This window comes from Lycorma delicatula, chromosome 12, assembly GCF_047948215.1.
Source record: "Lycorma delicatula isolate Av1 chromosome 12, ASM4794821v1, whole genome shotgun sequence".
NCBI lineage: Eukaryota > Metazoa > Arthropoda > Insecta > Hemiptera > Fulgoridae > Lycorma > Lycorma delicatula.
In genome coordinates, this window is record NC_134466.1 from 73020886 (window position 1) to 73046462 (window position 25577).

The window sequence follows — 25577 nt, forward strand, 5'->3', positions numbered from 1 at the left end:
AATATAATTATATAATCTACAAATAATAACAAAATTTAGAAAAAAGAAAAAAACAATCCGTAAAATTAATTTTAGACTTACCTCGAACTAATAAATGACGAAATAAAAACCGTTTATATTTATTTAATACTATTTCAAATAGAAAATATTTTTTTAGAAAAACTAACGTATAAAAATCAGTCTTCTAATAACAAAAAAAAAATTTGTTTAGTAAAAGCCGTAAAGTCTTTTTAAAAATTTTAATACATAATTAACAATTTATATATAAAAATAAATAAACAATTGCAAATATTTCTTTTTAAAAATTAAAATTATTTTTAAAATGTTAATTTAAAAACACTTAATTAAAACACTAACAACTGGAAAAAAAATTAACACATTAATAAAAATAATCTGAACCGAAAAATTAAACTACACGCAGTTTTATTATAATAAAAAATCTATCTTTTTTTAATATTATATTTTTCGATAAAAAAAACCTTTACTGTTTTACAAATATATATTTTATAAATATTTCGAAATTATACCGAAATTAAAAAAAAATTAGCATACTTTTTTTTTAAATCCGTAAAATAGATATAAACAAAACAACCGCACAAATATCGGAGAATATTAAAAATTAAGATAAATCAACGAAAAAAAACAAAAACAAATTCAAGTAAATAAAAAAACCCGCGAACTCCGACTAACACCACACGACTTAACGCAACGAATAACAGCGGTTGACTGAAGTATAATCTAATGATTTGCTTCAACTAAAAACAACCGAATCATCTTCGGTTAACTTCGGATATTTACGTATGAAAATGACGTCATAACAATATACAATAGTAGTAATAATAAAAACACTAATACATACAGGAGCTCGGTTAACGATATGAAGACGACGATGGTGTATTCTAATATAACGATAATGGTAATTTAAAGTAACAACCACTAGCAGCGCTGTAATGCAATTTAAATGTTAAATAGCTAGCCAGCTTTAACCAAAATCATGAAAACAACACATAAGAAATATTCAGCTTTTATAAGCGAATAAATAAGTTAAAAAAAAACAACATAAAACTGAATTTAAATTGTGAAATGAAATTAAATATTTATAAATAAATAAATTACATTATAATTCATACTAGTAGCGACCGGTACGATCAAACCGGTCGGTTTGAACTTAATAATTGCAATGTAATGACATTACATTACTAGAAAATTTATCTTCCCGAAGAATATCGACCGATCAGGAAAAATTTTATCCTGACCCGATTTCAGAATTTATCGACGTTATAACACGTTTAAAAATCAAAAACTCTTAACGCTCAAAAATATCGACTTTTCTTTTCCGATTCCTTCATTATTTATTCGCGGTCAGAAACGCATCGATTTTCAGCGCACAACACACTACATAAGTTCCATTAAGACCTTACATCAGTATTTTCCAAACATTTCCGAGTCGCGGCGCCCTTTTTTCAATTAAAATTTTTCCACGGCGCCCTACCCTAAGTAAAAGTATTTAACTTAGACTACTCGTAAGTAAGAGATAAAAATAAATAAAACTCGCGTATCTTCGTTATTTTTTTACTTTATTAACATTAAATTAATAATTATAAATGTCTCGGTTCGATTAATTATGAAGCTTTTACAATATTCACGGCGCCCCTGTGAAGAGGCCCCGCGGCGCACAGTTTGGGAACACTGTTCTATACGCCAGCATCAAGTTACGACTCTCACCGCTGTGATTCCGCGTTTGAGCGCGTTACGGTCGACATAACCTCAAATATTTGTTCGATTTTACATCGAGCTTAACTCACGAACGACACGACCAAACTACATAAAATTTTCACACGCACAACTTCGGATATATTACTATAATATATATCAATTTCAATGAAATTGACCAAGCGGTTTTGGAAATTTTCGAGCCACAAAATTTTATTCGCAGGCCTCTATGTAAATAAGAAAAACGGAATTTAAGTGAATCGTATCTTCGTACTCCTTCTACCACAAAACGTAAAGTAGATTCATTTTCAACCCCCAATCTTACCGTACGATCGAAAGTAATATCGAACGAACTTTTCTTCAAGTCGGTGGTAAAAACACCTTACGTTTAAATAAATAGGTGCCACACAAAAAAAGGTTGTAAGGAACTAAAAACGGTTTCCTTAACAACTCCCTATTAATAAATATTTCGTTTATTATCCTTTAATCCTTGTACGTATCTCGGGAATGTATTTTAATTGAAATTCAAAGAAAGGGCAAAGTGTATAATAAGGAAAGTATGGTAATCGGTAAAAAAAATGGGGTAAGAGATTTTTTTTTTTAATTTTGCGATCTTTCATGACTTATAGACCCGAAAGAACAAAAGAAAAGCGGGGGTAATTTTCATACGTTTGCTGGCGTGTTTGAAACTTAAAAACTTTTGACTGAATAAACCAAGTTTGATGAAATTTTGTACAGACTCGTGTATTTGGGCGATTTTTTTCAAATCAATATTTCCAAGGGCAGCAGCAATTTTCTCAAAACATTGCAAATATAATCCTATTTTACATGAAGCTCAGTATCTCCCCTTCCCCAAAAATCAAAAAAGCCACCTTTTTACTTATCGTGTATTTTTTAACGGCATACATTTTATTTTCCGACTACTTAGGCATAGTTATAGCGTATGCGACCTCCAAAAAATACTTCGGGAACAATATTACGGGTGTGGGAGCATATTAAAACTTAAAAATATACCTATTTTTGAATTTTTAAAACATATTTGGTTTATTTAAACCTTTATAAAAAATAACGCGATAAAATCTCATCATAATTATGATAAAATTATCCCTTCCCTCCAGAAAAAATAAATCTTATGTAACTTTTTACCGGTCGTACATTTTTTAGCGGAATTTTTTTTAAATTTCAAATTTCTGTCGTTTAACGTAAAACAAAGAAAATCAAAAAATTATTGGAAAGGGATTTTAGAGACGGGGAAGCAGAAAAATATCCCGATTATTTGAATTAACTTTTAACTTTTTTTGGTTTAGTTAAACATATGATAATTTTAAAATAAAAATTCATCGTAAATTACCCCCGATCCAAAAAAGGTAACTTATTTCACGTATAATTATTTTTCCGATTCCAAGAAAGTGTAACTAAGTGCACGAGTTTAAAATTTTAAAACAGCACCCGCCTAAATTTTCAGATTTTTTTTCTGTTTAGCCTCCGGGAATCACCGTCAGGTATTACTTCAGAGGATGATATGTATAAGATTACAGTCAGTCTCAGGTCGACCGTTTCTGAGATTTGTGGTTAATTGAAACTCAACCACCAAAGAACACCGGTATCCACGATCTAGTATTCGAATCCGTATAAAAGTAACTCTGCCTTAACTAGGATTTGAACCTTAGAACTCTCGATTTTGTAATCGCCTCATTTGCGAAATGTGTTCACAAGTAACCGAATCCGGTGTGTTAAATTTTCCGATCTGTAATTATATGCGGTTACGGACTCGCCTCTGATTTTCATGAAACTTGGATTATACTTATTAACGATCTAAATTATTCGTTACAATTGAAATTATTCGTCGGAAATGCCTTTCAACCGAATTACATCAGTCGTAAGTTACACAGTACGCTCACCAGTGGCGGCTCGTGTATAGGCACTGTGAAACTGCAGCACCCCTTATTTCCACTTGATATTATCGATAACATTTAATATAACGAGTCCTTTTTTCTTTGATTCGTTCTTTATACTTGTACAATATACAATCCTTAAGCTTAACGTCGATAGTCATCCCCGGGTTTATGAAAAAACTTCTGTTTTCAGCTATTCTATTCGATTCATTTTTTCGGTTCTTTTATTTTACAAAAAAACATTGAAAAGGCCCAGAAAAGAATTTTCAAGAGCGACACCGCCACTAATTTCAGCTACGAGCCGCCGCTGACCCTCACGAACGATTATGTTAGCTCTATTCAAATGCGATATACATTATTTGCCGACTAAATAATTTGGTTTCGGTGAAATTTAATCGAGTTCGGTTTACGTTTAGATCAAAGTCAAGGTTACGATTAGATTAGGTTAGGTCGGTTTATAAATTTGACGGAAACTAACCGCCATTTTATCCGATGAAGTAACAATTCAAGACTTCTGTTTGCTCGACTAATCTAACTTAAACTTAAGGGAATATAACTTTTTTTTTTTTTTTACGGACAGTTTTAACCGTTTCGGGGCAACCGGTCACCACCTAAAAGACGTTGCCTCGGTCGGCCCTAAGTGACGTGACTGTAGACTAGCCCACCCGGTGCACGCAGGCTTCAGCTGATTTACCTACCGGGGTTCCGCCTTTCTTTTTTCCTGTTTAGCCTCCGGTAACTACCGTTTAGATAATTCTTCAGAGGATGATATGTACGAGTGTAAATGAAGTGTTAGTCTTGTACATTCTCAGTTCGACCGTTCCTGAGATGTGCGGTTAATTGAAACCCATCCGCCAAAGAACACCGGTATCCACGATCTAGTATTCAAATCCGTGTAAAAATATCTGACTTTACTAGGACTCGAACGCTGTAACTCTCGTCTTCCAAATCAGCTGATTTGGGAAGACGCGTTAACCGCTAGACCAACCCGGTAGGTTGACCGGGGTTCCGCCTGGATCATTGAAACATCACTTCTGGTTGCCATGGTGCCTCTCCTCAGGAGGGCTACCCTCCCCGTCGCTACATCCTAGCCAGGATCCGAGTACGCATCCCACGCATGTCCCTCTCGCAGAAAGCGAATATAATCTAATCATAAGTAATATTAACTGAAACCAAAAAAAAAAAATAATAATCCGAAAATGATGTACAGCGTACAATCAATTCGGGACGTAATTAGGGTGAAAGGCGTTTCCGACGAATAATTTAAATTGTAACGAATAACTTACATCCTAAATAAGGTATATTCCATATCTCATCAAAATCAGAACGTCCGTAACAAATTATTGATATCTTGTTATTTTGAAACGTATGATTTTTTTTTTTTTTTTAATTTTAAAATCATACGACGACAACAATATACGCTTAAAACAAAACAGAAGGAAATAGATGCTTTCCAATATTGAAACGACTCTTGTATAAAATTATAATACAAGGCCGCGTTTTGCTGTTTTGTTTAAATAAATAAAAATCAAATTTCTTAAAATCTTCTTCAAATTCGGTTAATAATATTTACAAATATATTCTCGGAATTAAATTTTCCACAAATTTTATTTGTTTACTGGCAATTAAACGATGTCATTCTACGTCAAACCTAAAAAAAACGTGTGTTTTTTGACACAAATATTTTGTTGTTTTACAATAATTTTCTTAATAATTATAGGAAATATCGTGCCGAGATTATTTTATTTATTTTTCAGGTAACCGTATAAAATTAACTACAGATCACCACATGAAATTCACTTTTGAATTTTTTTTAACAAACTATATCTGAACTATTCTAACAACAAAAGAGAGTCTGGCATAAACTTTGTGAATGCTCCTAGCGGAAATGCGGTAAACTAAGAATGACCTCAATAAATTACTACAAGCGCGATCTCTTGACAATTTAAATTATTATTTTAAAGAATTCCCGTGTTCGGTTACTTCAAAAAAAAAATGTTCTGGAGAATCTCTTGTAGAAAGTTATATTAATCGCCGTATGAAATCTATCAAATTTACCCTATATTCCAGCATTTCTCACCCTTTCAGAATTTGCGATTCAATTTTCAATCGTAATTTTCATCGCACCCCCCCTCGTACAATAAAGATGTATTTTGTGTATTTTAACGCTAAAGACGCACTACGACTACGACCTTAATTACAAACCTTACAAATTACCAAGAATAAATAAATTTATTGATATTTACCAACACCGACCCGCCGCATTGATAAAACCAGAATCGACGCCTCTCTATTGCTCTCTGTCTTACGTCTACCGTATCGGACATTCTCGCGGCTTCGCGAGATGTTCCGATCTGTCTCGAACATTCTGGAACGTAGCGCGACCGCCTGTATTAAGGTATATAAACGCTGCATCTCGTTCGATTCCAGCCGGTCTCAGTCGAGTCGATCCGTCTATCGCTATCGATTCTATCGTGAATGCGTATCTTGTAATCCGCGTTTATTTTCGATTCACCGTAATAAATATTCGCGGCAGTAGGTTTATACAGAATCACGGATAGAGTTTTAGGCGGGCATATACGAGCATTACGATAGCGAAGCATCAGCAAGTGCACAGACGAGCGTAGTTCCGAAAATTAGATCGAGAAATTATTCTCAAGAATACTTAAATTTTGGGTTTACCAGTACCGAAGTAAATAAAGCCCCTATGTAGAATCTGTTCAAAAATGTTGGCAGCAGCCAGCATGAAATCTAATAAACTTAAACGACATTTTGAAACGCTCGATAGGAAGTACATTAATAAACCCAGAGAATTCTTCGAATTAAAATTAAAATCGTATGAAAAGCAATCATCATTTTAATAAAAAAGTCTCTGAATGAAAAAGCTTTACTTGCCTCTGACGAACTTTCCTATAAAGTAGCCAGATGTAAAAATCATCATACCATTGTTGAACAGCTTACTTTGCCGGTTGCAATCGATTGTAAAAACTATATTTGGAGATATTTTTGCCAAATAACTGCAGTCCGTACCTTTATCAAACGATACTGCTGAAGATGTACAGCATCACCTTTTCGGAAAGTCGCGTGCCAAATGGTTTTCAATATAACTTGATGAGGCAACAGCTAACAATAAAGATGCTCATTCCATCGCTTACGTTCGATTTTTTGACGGCATGTCAGCAGCAGCAGAACTACTTTTCTGCAAACCGATAGAACTCAAAGCAACAGCGTTCGCATTATTTGCTATCTTAAATGATTTTATAAACGAGGAAAACATAGAGTGGAAAAATCGCGTCGGAATATGAACCGATAGCGCTCGTTCAACGTCTGGAAGCTTTCAAAGTACGCAAGTTCTTGCGAAACAAAAATCTCCAGTCTGTCTGAAGACATTTGAGTGATCCACAGAGAAGCCCTGGCTTCCAAAGAAATGAGTCTCGGTCTGAATATTGTGCTAACGACAGTTGTAACCGTAGTAAATTATATAAAACTGAGACCCCTAAAATCAAGAATCTTTTCTGCGCTTTGTAAATACACGGGGGACAATACGCTCGGCATTACTATTTTATTGCGAGGCAAGACGGTTATCACGCGGTAAATTTTTGCAACGTGTTTATCAATTAAGAGATGAAATCGCCATATTTTTTTAGAAGAGGAAACCCGACCGATAGCGAAGAAGTTTCGAAATGGTTTATTTGTGATGGAACTGAGCTACTCGGTCGACATATTCGAGAAATTAAACACCTTCAATCTTTAATTCCGAGGAGAAAATACACATATGTTGGATACGAGTGATCAAGTTAATTCTTTTTATAGAAAATTGTAATTGCGAAGCAGAAATTTAAAACAAAAAACGTAGAAATGTCTTCAGATGTAGACAAATGTGTTAAAACTTATAAGGGTGAAAAGCGACATTTGAAAGTTGTTTTTGTAACCGGTGAAAATCATTTAGCTATGCCGGAAAAGAATTTTAAAAAGTATTTTTTGCTGACGAAAACTCGGTAGCAAGTTACGAGCGGATTAGGGATCCGTTTCAAAACACTTCCGAAGGGGTTTCAACTGTCGAAGAAATAGACTTCATAAACTTCACGGCAAGCGGCTAATATTAAAACTTCCTTTGAAAAACTTTGCCGTGCAAGACCCAAGGAGTCGCTAACAATTATCGGAGTTGTTTTTAATTTAGAATCGATAAGATAATTATTATATACATCGAGCAGTACCGATACAATCCTATTTATATAAGTGTATTATATCGTTATAAACGTGCGTTTTATTATTACTTCAGAACGAATTTTGTTTTGCTTCCTTCACTGAAAAATAAATCTTTTTAATAATACTTTCTTTTCGATATACTCACAGCCCCCATTTACTATTATCACGCCCCAGAAGGGGGCGCACCTTACAGTTGAGAAACACTCCTTTATTCCGACGGCATCTTTTCAACATAGAGTAGAAATCAGAACGAAATTTTTCTTAAACGCGGACCGATTTTAATATGAACTTCTTATACCGACTTATCGAAGAAAATTACGTCACTTTCGATCGCGCGGTGGGATCGAGGGCAAAATTCAATTTACTTCACGTTTTACGGTACGAGGAGTACGAAAATTCCATTCGTTTAAATTGTCGTTTCCATATATATATATTTAGGCCTATATATAAAATTTGCGGTTCGAATATCTCCGAAACTACTCGAACCGTTTCTTCTTTCTTCTTTTTTAACCTTCGGCACCACGATTAGGTATCGATTCCGAGGATGAGACAAATGAAAAAAGTAACTTGTGAAAATTCCACCGTGCCTAACCGGGATTCGAACCCGAGAACTCCGGATGAAACGCAGAGACGCTACCGCTCGCGCCACGGAAGCCGGCGCGATACATTCAAATTTAAATATTCAGTAATAGTGTATCTGAAGTTGTGCAAGTGAAAATATTATATAGTTTGGTCGACTCGTTATTTGTAATTCCACTGTACAAACAAAATAACCTCGATTTTAGTTTAACCGGGTGTCGGTGTACTTTTCATGCGAGCTTATACGCCGAGTCCCGACGGTGAGCTATTTGAAAATCTATACTTACGTGTATGGTCTAATGGTTATAAAACGTATGTAGTGCGTCGTACTCTAAAAATCAACCCCTTTCTTAGTGCGAAATAATTTTCGGAATCGGAATGTTAATATAGTTTACATATTAAAAACTAACCAAACTTAACCTACGCTCGCTAACGTTGGCTAATTAACAGTAACTTTTTGATTATTTAAATAATAAATAATCGCAATAAATACCGAATTTATTATTTAAATATGCAAAACATTACTGTTAATTAGTAAGGTTAGCGAGCGAAGCGGGCGTAGATTAAGTTTGGTAAGATTATATTTTTAAATTAAATAAATATAAACGGTTATAAGAATGGTAATATAAATGGCTATATTTGGTTATTGGGACATTTTTCCAACCTATTACTATTTTTGTCTTCAGTCGTTTGACCGGTTTGATGCAGCTCTCCAAGATTCCCTATCTAGTGCTAGTCGTTTCGTTTCATCATACCCTCTACATCTTACATCCCTAACAATTTGTTTTACATATTCCAAACGTGTCTTTAGACCCTCTAACCGATTACATCTCATATTCATCAGCCAGGCCTCGGTCGGGATGACACGATGTGAATGCCTCGGCACCGATGTATTTGCATCAGTAAAATACAAATAAAATTTCGCCTTCACGTAGACCTTAAACGGACATCTTCACATCCAACCCGACATGATTCCCTCAAACTTTGACCACACCGTTCGTGAGTGTGCTTAACATTTTTACAGACGATGTAATATGATAAAAATGAGGCTTATCGAGAAATAAAACGGATTGAAAAAATGACTTGGCCGCCATTTTAAAATTTATGAACGTTTTTCAACCGTAATTTTTTGTTTTGTAATCGCTCAACCCGACCTTGAGATATAAATTTTTCATTAATAAACAAAAATGGCGGACAGAAGGAGAACGAATATTTGACACGTATAATCCGAAAACGTATAGCCAACCCATCATTTTAGGTACACTCTGTACATAATATTTCATTCGTTGATGTAAGTTGAAATATGTCCTTGAATTTATATGAAATAATATTATTATTACATATATATATATATCCTCTTTTAATAATGTGAATTTATAATATTATTGCAGTACGCGTTTTGAAAAACAAATTTTCCTTATAACCCTAAATAAATGTCATATATCATATTTTGGTTAACATACAAATCATCGTAAACTCGACGTCATTACGTATTCATAGTTTATTTTCATTTTTCTTAATACGGAATACCTATAAATAATTTTTTTAATGTATTGTTTACGTTATTATTATTTATTTATTTATTTATCTATTTAAGTTAAAAGTGAGTTAAGGTTAAATTATTTTTTTTTTTTCTGTGACCTCTTACGATTTGGATGTAAAATTTGTTTTATTTGTATGTGTGTTTATGTACTTTTTCATTAAAAACTTATTTACTTTTAAATGACGTATTATGTACATATACGTACGAATGTGATTTGTACAATTTAAATTCTCTTTTATTTAATTTTTTTCACGCAGTACCGGCTAATATATACATATATATATATATATGACATCCTACCAAACTAAACGGCATTTGTATGTGTTTCTGAGTGTGTCCCGCTTAGCTTAGCACCGGAAAGTACCGATCACTAGCGGAAAATCCCGATTCGTTAGTAAATGTCTCGTGTTTGTCAGTTGTATACTTTTATATTATTATATATCGATATACCGTACAAATTTTTAATTTAAAGCTATGGCTTTCACATAATCGTACATTCACCATCAAAGCTTGTTGTCAAATCCATTCTGAGATACCGTCCTAAAATTATTTTTTATCTTTTAACGCGTTTAATTTAAGCGGTGTTTTAAATTTTTTTTTTACGTATTTTTTATTAGTTAACGCGATCGCTTTTCTTCATAAAATAATCAACTATAAAAAAAAAGTAGGTACTGGAATGATCCGATCTCTAGCGGAGAATCCAGATTCGTTAATATTAATTTCTACAGTTTAATTTCTACAGTTAAATTTCCAATTTAAATTTCGTTATATCAATTTTCATCGATCAAAAAAAATATTTTTATACAAGAGGTAATCGATGTTGGACACCAAATAATCCCATTCCCAGACACCGCCCGACCGGAGGGCCTAGCTGTGGAGGCGTGCTGTAGGTACGCGCTTCAACTAGTATATATATATATAGATTCTAGAACTGTAACTCCAGTTACAGTTTTTTAGTTTTATGGTTTTTAAGATATCCGATATATAACACAAAATTATGTGTCGAAAAACAAGTTTTTTTGTACGTTTATAGCATACAGTGGCTTTAAAAAAATCACTAATAAATGCGTAAGATTTAGTAACAAAACTTGTACACAGAATTTAGCATTCTGAGAAAATTAATGTAAATACAGCCAATTAAAAATATAAAAAATCGTTTTTTTTATTGAAGCAAAACAGACTACAACAGGCAAAACAGACCTATACATAAATATATAATATATAAATACGAAGGTTTCTGGAGGTTTTCTCGGTTTGAAACAGCAGCAAGCAAAAAATAATCGGTTCGTCGTTTTTCGCGAGCCGGTAGTTCAAATTTTCAGGATACAATCGTTATCCGAGGGAAGTTTTTAAGCCATCAATCGAGGCCCTAGCTCTCCTCCCTTGTGGTGAAGGTATAAATATTTCCTCTTTGATGACGACCTAATACGGTTTTTGATTTTGTTTTCACCACGCGTTTTTTAACATAACCGATTTTCAGTTTCCTATCTCGACCCTTTCCCAAAATATAGGGTAATGGAAAGAGGAACCGACAGAGATATTTTGGTCTAAAGCGGCAACTTTTATGTCAACAACAAGGAAACGTTAAAGGAAAGGAAAATTTACACGTTTTAATTTTTTCCATCAAAATTATTCACTCAACCGTGAGGATAACGGATACAGCCGGGGCTACGGGGTGGAGCCCCCAGACTAGACGAAAACGGTGAGAGAAGCTAGCCCTGACCGGCCAGTATTATATAATAGTATACTGTATAATCAGTCGATAACTCTTTAAGTGATGAAGACAAATAAGAATCAAAACGTTTTTTTTAGTAATAAAAATTAAAAAAAGTTAGAACAAAAAAAAAACAAATATATATATATTTTTGGGGTGGGGAATAAATTTAAAAAAAAAAAAAACATTTTCTAAAAATATGCATATATAAGTTAAGGTTAACACATTTTCTAAATGTTTTTTTTATAAATCTAATACCCCTTCGATAGAGGCTAAAATAAGAAAAAGAAATTTTTTAGAAAAACTTCAAATCAAATCACTTCAAATCAAAAGAAAAGCATAGTCCTGGGTCTATTTTAATTTAAAAAACTGTACACATTTCTTGATAGTTCTATGTACAAAGAATACATAAACTTTCAAAAAAATTTTGAAAAATATGTAAACCAAAAGGAAGACACAGTAAAAGAATAAAAAAATCTATATTTCAATTTTAAGAGGTAGGAGATTTAATTTTTGAAAAAAGTGTCTTTACGTACGCATTTTAGATAAAAAATTCGCTTTAACAATATTTTCTCTAAAATTCGTTTGAAGAAAATCAAAATCGGGGTTTTCGTAATATCCCCTTAACGAATTTTGAAAACAAAAAAAGATTAATACGATAAATGCCCCGTATGTAGAAATATTTGAGTCAAATCTGAAGAAAATAGGTTCGGTCAAACCCTGAGAGAGACGCAGATACGTATGCACACATACGTTTTTTCTTTTTGACTTTTACTTTTCTGTATAAACGAACTACTTGGACCCTAACCCGCAAAGATTTGCAAAAAAAAACCCCCCGATACGCTATTTTTAACACGATCACCATACTTTCCCTTTTAATTTAATTGTTCTAAACTGTATTCGCCGGGAAAGTAAAATCATGTGAGTCGAATTAAACCTCTTCCGTTTTTTGAAATTTTTATAAAATTGTTAAAATATAATCTTTTGTTTTTCTAATATAATAACATTTCCGGGTATTTTTTATAAAAATATTTTATTTATTTATAATAATTTTAAATAAACAAATATGCATATATATATACATAAGGCACTGGTATTTATTTGTTTTTAAAACATATGAGATCGTAACAAAAGCATATTGTTGTAAGTACAAAAAATAAAAACAGTATATAAGCGGTTAAAAGTGAAACAGATATCAGTTTAATTTCACAAATTTGTTAATTTATTAAAATGTTATCGTTAATATTAGTTCTACTAATAATAATATCGATTAATAATCAGTGCGACGGATATGTTGTAACTGTCGACGCGTTGGACACGGTTTGTTTTTTTGAAAGATTACGCATCGGATCAAAAATAAATTTTATATTTGAAACGATCGACGGTGGTTTCTTAGATATCGATATAGAATTTTACGATCCGGATAACGTACAAATATATAAAATCGAAAGAGAACAGCACGGAAAATTTTTAACGACTACAACAAAAGGCGGTATTTATCACTATTGCTTTAATAATAAAATGTCGACCGTAACGCCGAAAGTAATAAGATTCGATATGGACATAACAGATTCGGAAGAGGTAGACGAACGACAAATCAATATCGAAAAAGATAAATTGGATGTAATGTTGAAAGATTTATCGAATAATTTAAACGAGATTGAAAAGACACAAAAATACGTATACAGCCGTGACATCAGACATCATAAAATAAATAACAATACCAATTTCACTTTGACGATGTGGGTAACGTTTCACGCGATCGGTATGATATTGATGACCGCTTTCCAAATCTATTACTTAAAAAGTTTTTTTGAAGTTAGAAGAATGGTGTAACGTACATAAGTTTAAGTCAATCGATTTTCGGGAACGATATTACTTTTTAATAGAAAATTGTCTGTTCCGTTAAAGTTGATACCTCGTACGAACTGAATAGTGGTTAAATGTTTGCGAAATTTCTTTTATAAAATACAACTTAATGTGAAATTATTTCAATTTAGTAGACGCCTCACAGTAGTTATTATTTAGATTAACGTTAATATATACATTTATATTTAGAAGGATGTAAAAGGTTTTTTTTTTTACAAAATAAAGTTAATGAGAAAACTATTCCGTTTAATTTGTTTTTTGTTTTTTTTAATACTTGATCGTAAATTTAACTACACGATCGTAAATAATAAACAATAACAAACTAATAAACGAGAAACAATAAACACAAACTAAATCGAAATTTAATTATTAAAAACTACAATGATGCTTTTAAATAGTGTATGCTTTTAAAATTTCTGAAATTTTGTCTATTCAATTTAAGTCGACAGCTCACATTAGATTAACGTTAATAAAAACATATTTATAAGGACATAAAAGTGTTTTTTTACAAAATAAAGCAAGTTAAATGAGAAAACTGTATTCCGTTTAAATTGATACTTAATTATCCACAAGATAAAATAGTATGTTTTTAAAGTTTTCTGAAATTTAGTAATCATCCACGGTAATTATTCAGTTCAGGTGCCTCACCGCTAAATCACAAAAAAAGACATATCAAATTCATTCAAAATTAATATTTATCCATTTAATGATGTATTTTGGGTGTCTGAAAATAGAAAATTAGTAATAATGTACATCCTAACCTTACCTAGCGGTGGCTAACCGTGTATCTGCGTATTACGAAATGGCTATGTTACACTCTTACTTTCATATTTCTTTTGTTTGTTCAAGTACACGAAGGGCGTTTTCTACAACACAAAATGTGTCGATCTACATTCAGCTTCATTTCGTTATCACACGATGTACATTGTCTGTGTTTCGGCAAAACGGTACGATCGTAAAAAAATTGTAAATTTAATCGTAAATAAACAATTTTTACGTATACATTTCAGGTCCAGCAGATTTTTTTTTCATCCGTTGTAGTTCACTCTATTTACTTACTGAACGCTGTAAATTTTATAAAGAAAACTCAGGAAACTTAGACGTCGTGTCAAGAATAGCAGATAATAAAAGTAATGCAGTAAATAAGAAAGAATTCTACATTATCCGGAGGTGAGAATCTGCATTACCGAGCGTATCAATATTCAAATATCTACTTTTCCGACACTTCATTTCCATCATAAAATACATTATCTGCACTTTAGTAATGCGTTTTTAGTTCTTATATGTTGGGAACCGAGTAACTAGATAATTTTTTTTAAATAATGACAATAACGGTAATTCAATTTAAAAAAGTAAAAATTCTTTTCACTTCATTTTAACGGTGACAGAGGTTTCTTTAATTTTTTTTTCCAGAAAAACTCTGACATTTCATACGTTATCCGCTCTAGTAATGTTATTTTATATTTGGAACGATGTAAGTAGGTTCTGTTATTTTTGTTGGAAAAAAATGTCGAAATATAACTTAAAAAAAAATCGTATATGTTTTAGAAAATATTTTTCTTTTACATTATTTAAAAACGAAGTCGTAAAAGATTTTAAAGAAATGTAGATCGCTAAAGAGAAAATACAATATAAAAAAAAGGTAATTTAGTTGAGGTGCCTCACCCGGAAATCACAAAAAAAATTTCAAATCGTTGTAAAATCTTTTGAAATGTATTTTATGATGTTAATGAAGTGTCAGAAAAGTCGGCATTTGAATATCGATATACTTATTCATTACATTACATTGTTATCTGCTATTCTCACACGGCGTCTAAGTTTCCTCAGTTTTCTTTATAGAATTTACAGTGTTCAGTAAGTAAACAGAGTGAACTACAACGGATGAAAAAAAAAATCTGCTGGACCTGCAAACTATGTTTCTCTCCGTCGAAACATATCGGGTAATAACGAAATGAAGCTGAATGAAGATCGACATATTTTCCGTTGTATAAAACGCCTTCGTATACTCTTCTTATGTACAAACATAAGAAATATGAAAGTAAACGGTGTAACGTAGCCGTTTCGCAATACGCAGATACACGATTAGCCACCGCTAGGTCAGAATTACCTGCTATTTTACGTTTCTGTAATAAATCCACCTCGACAAGATATGTTGTGTAGCGAGCTAAATTTATCGTCTAGTACTGCGGAAGATTGGAGCGATTATTTTCGGGAAATTTGTTTCGAATATTTGCGTACTAATTTGAAAAAGGTCGGAAGAGTAGACAAAGTTGTAGAAATCGATGAAGCCAAAATCGGTAAGCGAAAATATAATGGCGGCAGAATTATAAATGGAAATTGGACATTTGGTGGAATACAACGAGACGCAAAAGAAGTTTCACGGTTTCAGCACCGACACGTGAAAAGGAAAGTTTGCTTCGCATTGTAAAGGACTATGTGCACCTAGGTACTACAATTATTAGCGAGTGTTGGAATCTTATGATTTTTTACAAACAGGAGGCTTCCGACACTTAACTGTGAATTATTTATACAATTTTTATATATTGGGACGCTGGAGCGCATACGCAGACAATCTAACGTCAATGGAGGGAAGTAAGAAGCGATGTGCCGCGTTACGGAAATTCCAAACACCATTTCCACGGATATATGTCGGAAATTTTATTTAAAAGGAAGTATTGTAATTTCACCATTTACGGGTAAATTAAGTGAGATTCTGCACAAGTATCATCGCAATCTGATTCAGATTAACTGTTTAATTAATTGTTTATATATTTAAATATAATGTTTCACTATGATATAAGTATTTTTTTCGTTATCGCTATGTAAATTTTTACTAATTTTCGAATTTTCCGACACAGAAAATACATCATTAAATGAATAAATATTAATTTTGAATAAATTTCATTTGATATGTTTTTTTGGGGATTCGGGGTTAGGCACCTCAACTAAATAATTACCAAAAAAAAATTACAAAATCAACCGAATTAACATTCACGATCGGAAAACCGGAAAACAATCAAAACGGTACAATGGAATGATTGGGGAATATTTGTAAGAATGAAAAAAAAATAAAAAAGCGAAATAAGTTTTCAACACTGTTCACAATAGCCGTACGGGTGACTTTAATTAACCGTAAATGAAATGAATATCATAACCTAAATGAAACCGGTAAGATGTAAATACCGACATGAGATGTTCCGTTAATACACAATAATGTATTAAAAAAGAATTTTTTTTAAATTTTCTGTACTAACTCTAGAAAAAAAGTTTTTTTTAAACTGATGTACCTATGTAGCATACCGATTGAAATTTGTCTTGCTTATCATTCACGAAAAAAAGAGTTAAAAATGTGTTAAATTAAAAAAAAAAATTGTTTAACTGATGACATTAAACGTAACATAATTTTTTTATGTACTTCATTGTTAGGTAAAGATTATGAAGCCGGTTGAGATTCCTCACAGAAGTTGAAGCGTTTCTAGGTTAAGATGCGCTTTTATTTGTAATAAGTCTACTGGAATAAGTAGTAGTCACGAATTAGACAATAAATTAACAAGGAGTACGATAAACGTATCGGTTATTAGAATAAAAATAAATATGAGCGTGATGAAATACTGTTCACAAAAGAGTAACTGTATCGTTCTTTGAACACGATTCTTGAATGAACTGTGTTATTGTGTTACAAGCAAAAAATATCAAAATAGAATTTTCACCGCCTGTCTTCTGAAAAATAACCAACAATTTTTTTTTGTAAGAAAAAAATACTTTTCTTATATATATTATGAACAGATAAAGATTTAATAACCTAAAAAATAAATAAATTGAAAAAAAAACAAAATTTTACCTTTGACAATTCTAAAAGGGCGATCATTAAATTTAAACACGTTCACAATTTCAGCCATATCTCACATCTTTATCAATTAATTTGAACAAAAAAAGGTCTGAATTCAATAAAATTATACTTATGGGGCTATTAATGTTTAAATAAATTTAATTGGCGATTAGGAATTTTAAAACGTATTTATTTAGTAGAAGATTATGTTTGCTGCAGATACAGTAAGTTTCATTAAAATACCACAAGTTGTTCTTAAGGCACGAATATATTATAATAATAATAATTATTATTATTATTATTATAATAATAATTATTATTATTATTATTAAAAAAAACACAATTTTTTTACGTTCTGAATGTTTAGGCACCAAAATCAACCGGAACACCTGTATATAAAAATATAGCATAAAATGGGAGATGATAAATTTTGTTAGGGTTTTAATTTCGCTATAAAACACTAGATAAAGCCCTTTAATAAAAAAAGAATGTTAATCCTGCCCTACTAAAGGGTATTTGTACGCGCGTCTATCTGTACGTGCGTTTGTCCCCTCTTTTTTTCTTTTTTTTTGTTTAACCACCGGGACCACCGTTAGGTATGGCTTCAGAGGATGAGATGAACGAATTGTAGCGTGCGTGAAAATGCCATTACTGACCGGGATTTGAACCCGGGACCTCGGGATGAAAGACCGAGATACTACCGTTCGCGCCACGGAAGCCGACGTGCGTCTCCCTTAACTGAGAACTTCCTTACGTGATCTAACATACTGCCCGTTCAAAAATCATACGATTATTTTTATAATGAACAATAAATAACATTTTTACACAAGAGGTAATCAATTTTGGGTAGCTAATAATAGCGTTCCGAGACGTCGGCTGCCAGGGCAACCCGCCTGGAGGGCCTAGCTGTGGAGGCGGGTGCCATAGGCACGCCCTGCAGCTAGTTAAGCACTAAATTCTATATGAATAAAATTACATCTTTTATCTGCACGTAATAATAGGTTGGATGGCTGAAATGTAATTAACTTAAAAGAGATAGTCGAATGGAATAAATACGGGATAAAAGTAAACCTTCTTCGGTAGGAAAATCTACAACTAGATATTTTTATCGACGGTTAACTACTTTCATTATTTTGTCGATGAAGAATATTGGTGATCTTTTCTTGATCCACCACTTCACTGCGTCGTTCAGTTCATCAAACGCGGTTAAATGAAAAACTTAAATTTCTCTTAAACTGCAAAAAAAAAAAAATGAAAATCGCAGGGCGCCAAAACCGATGAGTACGGACGGTATGGAACGGAGTCAAAATTCAGCGCTTAAAATCCGAGGTCTACTCGAACGTTCTGTTCAAGAAGAATCGACGCAGCTGCTTGAAGATGACGCTCTCTACAATTCTCTTGGGCCTTTTCCACTCGCTTAAATCGTCATTTCTCCGGGAAATTATGATCGGTCGTGGAGGTCCACATTCTGGCCGCCAAGATCACCTGATTAAGATTTTTGCGTCTCGGGATGAATATAAAATATCGTATAAAAAACAAAAATACATTCTCGTGAGGAATTAATTGTCCGCATAATGGATGCGGCTGAGCGACTTAAGGACGGCCCTGAAGAACTAAAAAGAGCAACAAAAGCGCGTCAAGAAATATTTTGAAAATAGCGGGAAATTTGTGAACATTTATTATAAACCGGTATATGTTATGCGCTTTGTCTAAAAAAAATTCGAATTTTTCAAAGTTTCTTTCGACTTATCGTACACCATTTTGTTCAGAATTAAATTTTCTAGTGTTGTTTTATATGTTTATTATCCGTTTAACGAAGTGTACGTCAAACATAAAAATAGGGGTTTTTACCTTAATATATTGGTTTTTACCCCAGATTTCTCAAAAATTACTGGAGATAAGATTCTGGCACCTATTTTGTTCAATTTTTCAAGTCAAAATTCGTAAGAAATAACTAATTCTGCCCCTTATTTAACGTTCTAAAAAATTCAGTACGTCATTTCACCGGGGTAGTTGAAATCCGAGCGAAATCTTTCACTAGCCGTAACTCGCAAACGAAGTAGTATAGGATATATGTTTATATGAACTTTTTCCATTATTTTAGGTTATGAAAGTCTTGAGAGAATTTTCTGATACATATATATTTCGTGATATATATATAGTGTCCTTAAAAGTGATTTTAGTGATTTTTAAGAAAAAAATTATTTTTCAAGAATGGTTGGAGATAACGCAATAAAATTTTGTACTTTATTTTAAACTAACATTTTTTAATAGGAAAAAGTAACGATACTCTTCGTTGACAAATTTCAAAATGGCGGTCGTTTCGATTTTTCAATCTTAAATTTCTTAGGAATTTGTCACACATTTATCAAATTGCGTTGAATTACAAAAATTATGAAGCATTTTTTGTAAACAAAACGACACCTTATTCGTAAAAATCCACGGCAAACAACAGTTATTGCAAAAGGTAGGCCATAACCGATATGGCGGCCATCTTGTTTTTTCTATTATCGTGACTCGCTTGATAACAAAATGAAATTCTCTGATTAAAATTACTAATTTAAGCAATTTTAATTAGAAACCACGATAATAAAAAAACAAGATGACCATACCGGTATAGGCCTACTTTATGCAATAACTCTGTTGTTTCTCGTCGGATTTTTACGAATAAGGTGTCGTTTTTTTCACAAAAAAATGGTTCTTAATTTTTATAATACAATATAATTTGATAAGTCTAATAATTCCTAAGATATTTAAGATTGAAAAATTGAAACGATCGCCAGTTTGAAATTTGTCAACGAAGAGAATCGTCATTTTCTCCTATAAAAAAAACTTTAGTTTAAAATAAAGTACAAAATTTTACTGCGTTATTTCCAAACGTTTTTGAAATAATTGCGTTTTCGGACCTACGTTCCGCTGGACATTTTTTCTTCAGTATGTTAAGTGGAATCACTTCCTAGATTTTGGTTTCAGCTTTAAAGAACGCCAGTATACATTCAGGAGAAAAGGGAAATAATGTGGAAAATGTTTCTAGAGGTTCAAATAAGAAAAACATTTATACCAACATATGTCCGAAAAACGCTTTTCGCTCAAATTACGAAAATTTCCAATATTACTGGAGCAATTTCATTAAAATTTATATATGCTGAAGTCTTATCTGAAGTTATGTATGTGAAAAATTGATGGAGTCGTTCTTGAGTTACGATCAATTTAAGATCGAAAAAATTTGAGCGGGGAAGTTAGAAGAGGGCTGGTACGTTGATCAGATTACTACACAGTGATTTTTAGTCCTGTTACCCGATTGTTAATGCCTGGTAATTTTTTTCTATGAAAGGGAAATTTTTTTTGCGACACGAAGTCGGTAGCGCTACTCGACCGGTATAGATACGGCAGTGTGAGTCGATTCTCCTTGAGCTGTGTAAACTTAGTGCCGTTTCCGTTCGTGTTACGAACAGAATGTCTTTTACCATAGAAGAACGAGTTTTCATTCTTGAACGATATTTTGCTACGAAATCGTACGCGAGTGTAAAAGAATCATTTCAAATTAAATTTGTCGGTGTTCCTCCGCCAGAAAAAATGTCAATTTCTAGGCTAGCAAATCGATTTCGAGAGACGGATAGTGTTTGCGACAGAAAACGTAGCGGTCGACCGACTCGGTTGACACATGACGTTTTAGGGAATGTGAAAACAAAATTGCTCAATTCTACACGGAAAAGTTTACGAAAAATTTCCACGCAAATCGGTTTGTCATATTCGAGTGTTGAGAAAGCCGCTAAAAAATTGAAATTGTATCCGTATCGCGTACGACTAGTCCAAGAGCTTCAGCCTCCAGATTTAAACAAGCGATTGCAATGTTGCCGTCGGTTTAGGTCTCTCGTAAACGATAACGTAATCAAATTTTTAAACACAGTGTTCTTTACTGATGAAGCTTGGATCCACCTCGACGGTTATGTGAACAGTCAAAACTGTCGAATTTGGGCGGTTGAAAATCCTAACGCTTTACAACACAAATCATTGCATCCTGAAAAAATTGGTGTGTGGTGTGCGATATCTCGTCATCGTATAGTCGGACCCGTATTTTTCGAACGGACAGTAAATGGTGAAGTATGCAGGAATATTGTGCGCCAATTTGTGTCCGCTACTTGTGGCGCTACATGCCACACGTCTCGAGAAACCGTGGATTTTCTGCAAGATCGAATAATAAGCAAGGGCTTATGGCCTCCAAGGTCCCCAGACCTCACATCTCCTGACTACTTTTTGTGGGGCTATATTAAGTCCGAGGCCTTCAAAAACAATACTCGCACTATCGATGAACTTAAAGTCAATATTACAGACTTAATCACGAATATTTCCAATGCGACTCTTAAAAAGGTTTCTGCTAATATCCTGAAAAGAGTACTTGCGCGTATAACCGCAAGGGGTGGGCATTTTTAGCATATAATAGCTTTTTATTAAATCTCTTTTGTAAGTAGCAAATAAATGTTTTTATTCGGCCTAAATTTCCCTTTCTTAAATTAAATTTAAAATCGGGTAACAGGACTAAAAAATCACTCTGTATTTATTGGAAAATTTTGGTGTAACGAATATTACACCGATTCCTCACGCCGATTTTCAGATATAAAATTGAAAAACCTACAAAACGACGGTTAAAAAGAAAAACGAAGGGAAAGTCACGATTTTTTCATAGAATTTTTTTAGTTAGTTCATGTATAATCCAGCGGTTCCCAAACGTTTACCAGTCGCGGCGCCCATTTTCAATTAAAACTTTTCCACGGCGCCCTACCCTAAGTAAAAGTATGACTACTGGTAAATAAGAGATAAGAATAAATAAAAGTCGTCTATCTTCATTCTTTTTTTTTACTTTATTAAAATTAAATTAATAATTATAAATGTCTCGGTTGAATTAATTATGAAGCTTTTACAATATTTCGCGGCGCCCTTGTGAAGAGGTCGCGGCGCACAGTTTGGGAATCACTAGCATAATCAATAAATATTTTTTTTTCGATACACTCTTTACAGTTAACACTATCATGTAACTTTTTTTTATCTTACAAAAAATAAGTCTATATAAAAAAATTTTAAATATCTTTTCTTACACGTTTTATTTGTTTTTCTGTAAGGTCGATTTCGAGGGGGGTGGGAGATTCCATCGGTAAGGAGTTTCATCCTCCTGCTGCATCAATATTTTTCGTTTGGGGCAATAAATTTAAAGAAAGCGATAAAAAATTGATGCAAGCAGATTTTAAAACAATTTTCTTCGTAATTTATTTTTTTTGTTTAAAAAAAAAACAGATTTTTTCTTATCCCCGATAATTTGTGAATATGTACTTAATATTAATAAAACTTGAAATATTTTTCGTAAAGAAATAACTTTATTAGGAAAGTATGTTGAAAATATAAATTTAAAAAAAAGGATAAATTAAATTATACGGTAGTACAGGAAATGAAAGAAATACAAAATAAAAATATCCAGCGAATCTACAGGAAAATTACAAGGACTGCAGGTTTGTGTAATTTCCTTTAACTATTACACTATAACTGCAACGAAGCGCTATCTGGCGGTATATTAATATAACTAAAACAAAACTTTAGTTACAAGTGAAAACTATATTTAATTTTTAAAACGCTATATAATTGTTACAATAAATAAACATAACAATTAATTTAATAATTATGAAAGTTCTATTAAGAATGAAATAAAAAACAGCGTAATGAATCCTAATAAGAGTAATGTAAATATTAATCTGCCGCAACAAAGATTAAATAAAAGAATCTTACCTGTAAATAGCACCTTTTCTATTGTAATAAATCTGAAAAAAAAAAAAACATGGGTATTAACATGACTATTATTTCATTTATTTAAATAAAAAACCTATTAAGATACAAAACACTGAACTATTACTATTAACTCTACGCATCTATCTAGAAGAATTACAAAAACGACAAAAAACGGTTAAATAAGGTATTCTTTCTTTTCTTACAGGTATTTTTTTCAGAATACAGCAGTTACAGTAGACGATGTAAAATTTAATATTGCTTCTACATTTTATGTTGTGTTAGGGTGCCTGTTTAAAGTTACCCTCTCTTATAGACTATACAGGCACCCGTTTTTTTTTCCCGGAAGGGAACGAGAAAGCTCTGCCAGTCACCGTCAGGCCCGCACAGAGGGCAGGGCGGGGCTCCCACTCGATAAAAAACCTCCCCCTCATATCATGCACGGGCCGGATCTTTCTTTTTTCCTGTTAAGCCTCCGGGAATTACCGTTCAGATAATACCTCAGAGGATGATATGTATGAATGTAAATGAAGTGTATGTAGTCTTGTACAGTCTCGGTTCGAGCGTTCCCGAGAAGCGTGTTAAAATGAAACCGGTATCCGCGGTCTAGGATTCAAATCCGGGGGAAAAAATAACTGACTTTACTAGGACCTGAACGCTAGAACACTCGACTTTCAAATCAGCTGATTTGGGAAGACGCGTTCACCGCTAGACCGACTCCGTGGGTTACGGGCCGGATCTAAACCGTGTGGTATGTACACAGCCCCTGCACGATCACCCAGGCTTACTTGTTTTTTAATAATTATTTTATTTAACGCTTTTCTTTGTTTTTCCATAACTTTAACATTCAATATGATACAGGAATAATTTTTTTCTTTTCTTTTTCTTAATGAAAAGATGTGCTGTTTAAATAATGTTCATGCGTGTAACGCATTTAAGTGCTAGCCGCGACGCATTCATTCTTTTATATGCATATTTTTCGTTTACATGTCGAGAACGATAAATATTTCGAAAAATTCAAACCGGGCAAAAATATTTATTTTTTATCGTTTTTCGAATACGATCGATAAAATTTGAAAATAGCGTAATTTTTAAATTTTGTCCCCCGATGTAACGTCCCTGATAAACAATTTAAGATAAGCCTACGTTTCTTTAGTAGACTTTTCCTGTTTCTGTTTAGCCTTCGGAACCGACGTAAAGTATTACTTCAGAGGACGAATGAGGATGATATGTAAATGAAGTGTAGTCTTCTAAAGTCTCAGGTCGACCGTTTCTGAGATGTACGGTTAATTGAAACCTAATCACCAAAGAACACCGGTATCCACGATATAGTGTTCACATCCATATAAACCTTTACCAGGATGTGAACCTTAGAACTCTCGACATAGAAATCGGCTGATTTGCGATGACGGGTTCGTAACTAGACGGACCCGGTGGGTCTGTAAAGGGTAGGCTGTAATAAATGATTTTAAACAGCGTTAAAAAAAAATTAAAATTTTGGCTAAGACAACCTTAACCAAAACGCCCAGCCGTTGTAACTTTTTATTCACGATCGGTTTCATGGAAAACCGTTTATAGTACTTATATAATAGCTTTCGTAAAATAATAATAAATAAAATGTAGTTTTAAACTAAAACGAATTTCAAAACGCGTCATATTTATCTATAATAAAGAGAAATTACGATAATAGAAAAAAATTAAAATAATAAACAACAAACATCGATCGAAAATTAATATATTCAAAACACGTTTTCCAATAAAATATATTCATTTCCATTTTAAAGCAATCATTTTTAATAAATTTCACAAAAATAACAACACAAATTTAACGACATTTATTACTATTGTTATTTAATTTGTTAAATTACGAAATTTTCATTCAGAAATTACCATTAATTAACGGTTATTTATTTTACTATTATTATTAAAAATGAATAAATTAGTTAAAAAAAATTCCTTTCGGCACGCCGGAAGGCGGAGATAGATTTTACCGGGGTAAAATAGGGGTAGGAGAACTCGGATTGTACGAGCTCGTATCAAACATTACTTTCCGCGTTTTCTCATTCGACTACAACCTATCGCTAAATTTATTAAGACTTCCTTATGATTTTTCCTCAACTGTTTGACAACACACCTATTTAAGGATTAGCGGGGGATTCTAGGTTTATCTCTTCGTATTGATAAAAGAAATACAATGTTTTCGGGAAGTTTTATTTAAAAACACGTATAAATGTAACAACAGTGATGTTGAGAAGACGCCCTACCTTGTTTGAATATACCGAAAAGAAAAATCTGTCACGCTATCTTCCTATCTATTTAGGAACTTTAAACGAATTCGATATTTTACTAAATAAGAAAGTTATAGCGATATTTTGTTTTTTTTTTCGAAAAAGCCTTTCCATTTCCAACCCACGAGCCGATTTTTCCCGTTAACGAACTCGACCGAGATTT

The 25577-nt window shown here is 32.7% G+C and overlaps 1 protein-coding gene across 6 annotated transcripts in view; it reads right to left on the bottom strand.

Annotated features, from left to right (window-relative positions):
• LOC142333283 (very long chain fatty acid elongase AAEL008004-like) overlaps positions 1–25577 on the bottom strand; it is a 379873-nt gene that overhangs the window by 234576 nt on the left and 119720 nt on the right. For 5 of the 6 annotated variants that reach the window (XM_075380301.1, XM_075380300.1, XM_075380305.1 and 2 more), the window contains exon 2: positions 23130–23161. The gene's annotated coding sequence lies outside the window, so the exon portion shown is untranslated. Of the gene's footprint in view, positions 1–81; positions 360–23129; positions 23162–25577 lie in introns of those variants that run through there. The other variant, XM_075380302.1, reaches the window with a different exon arrangement.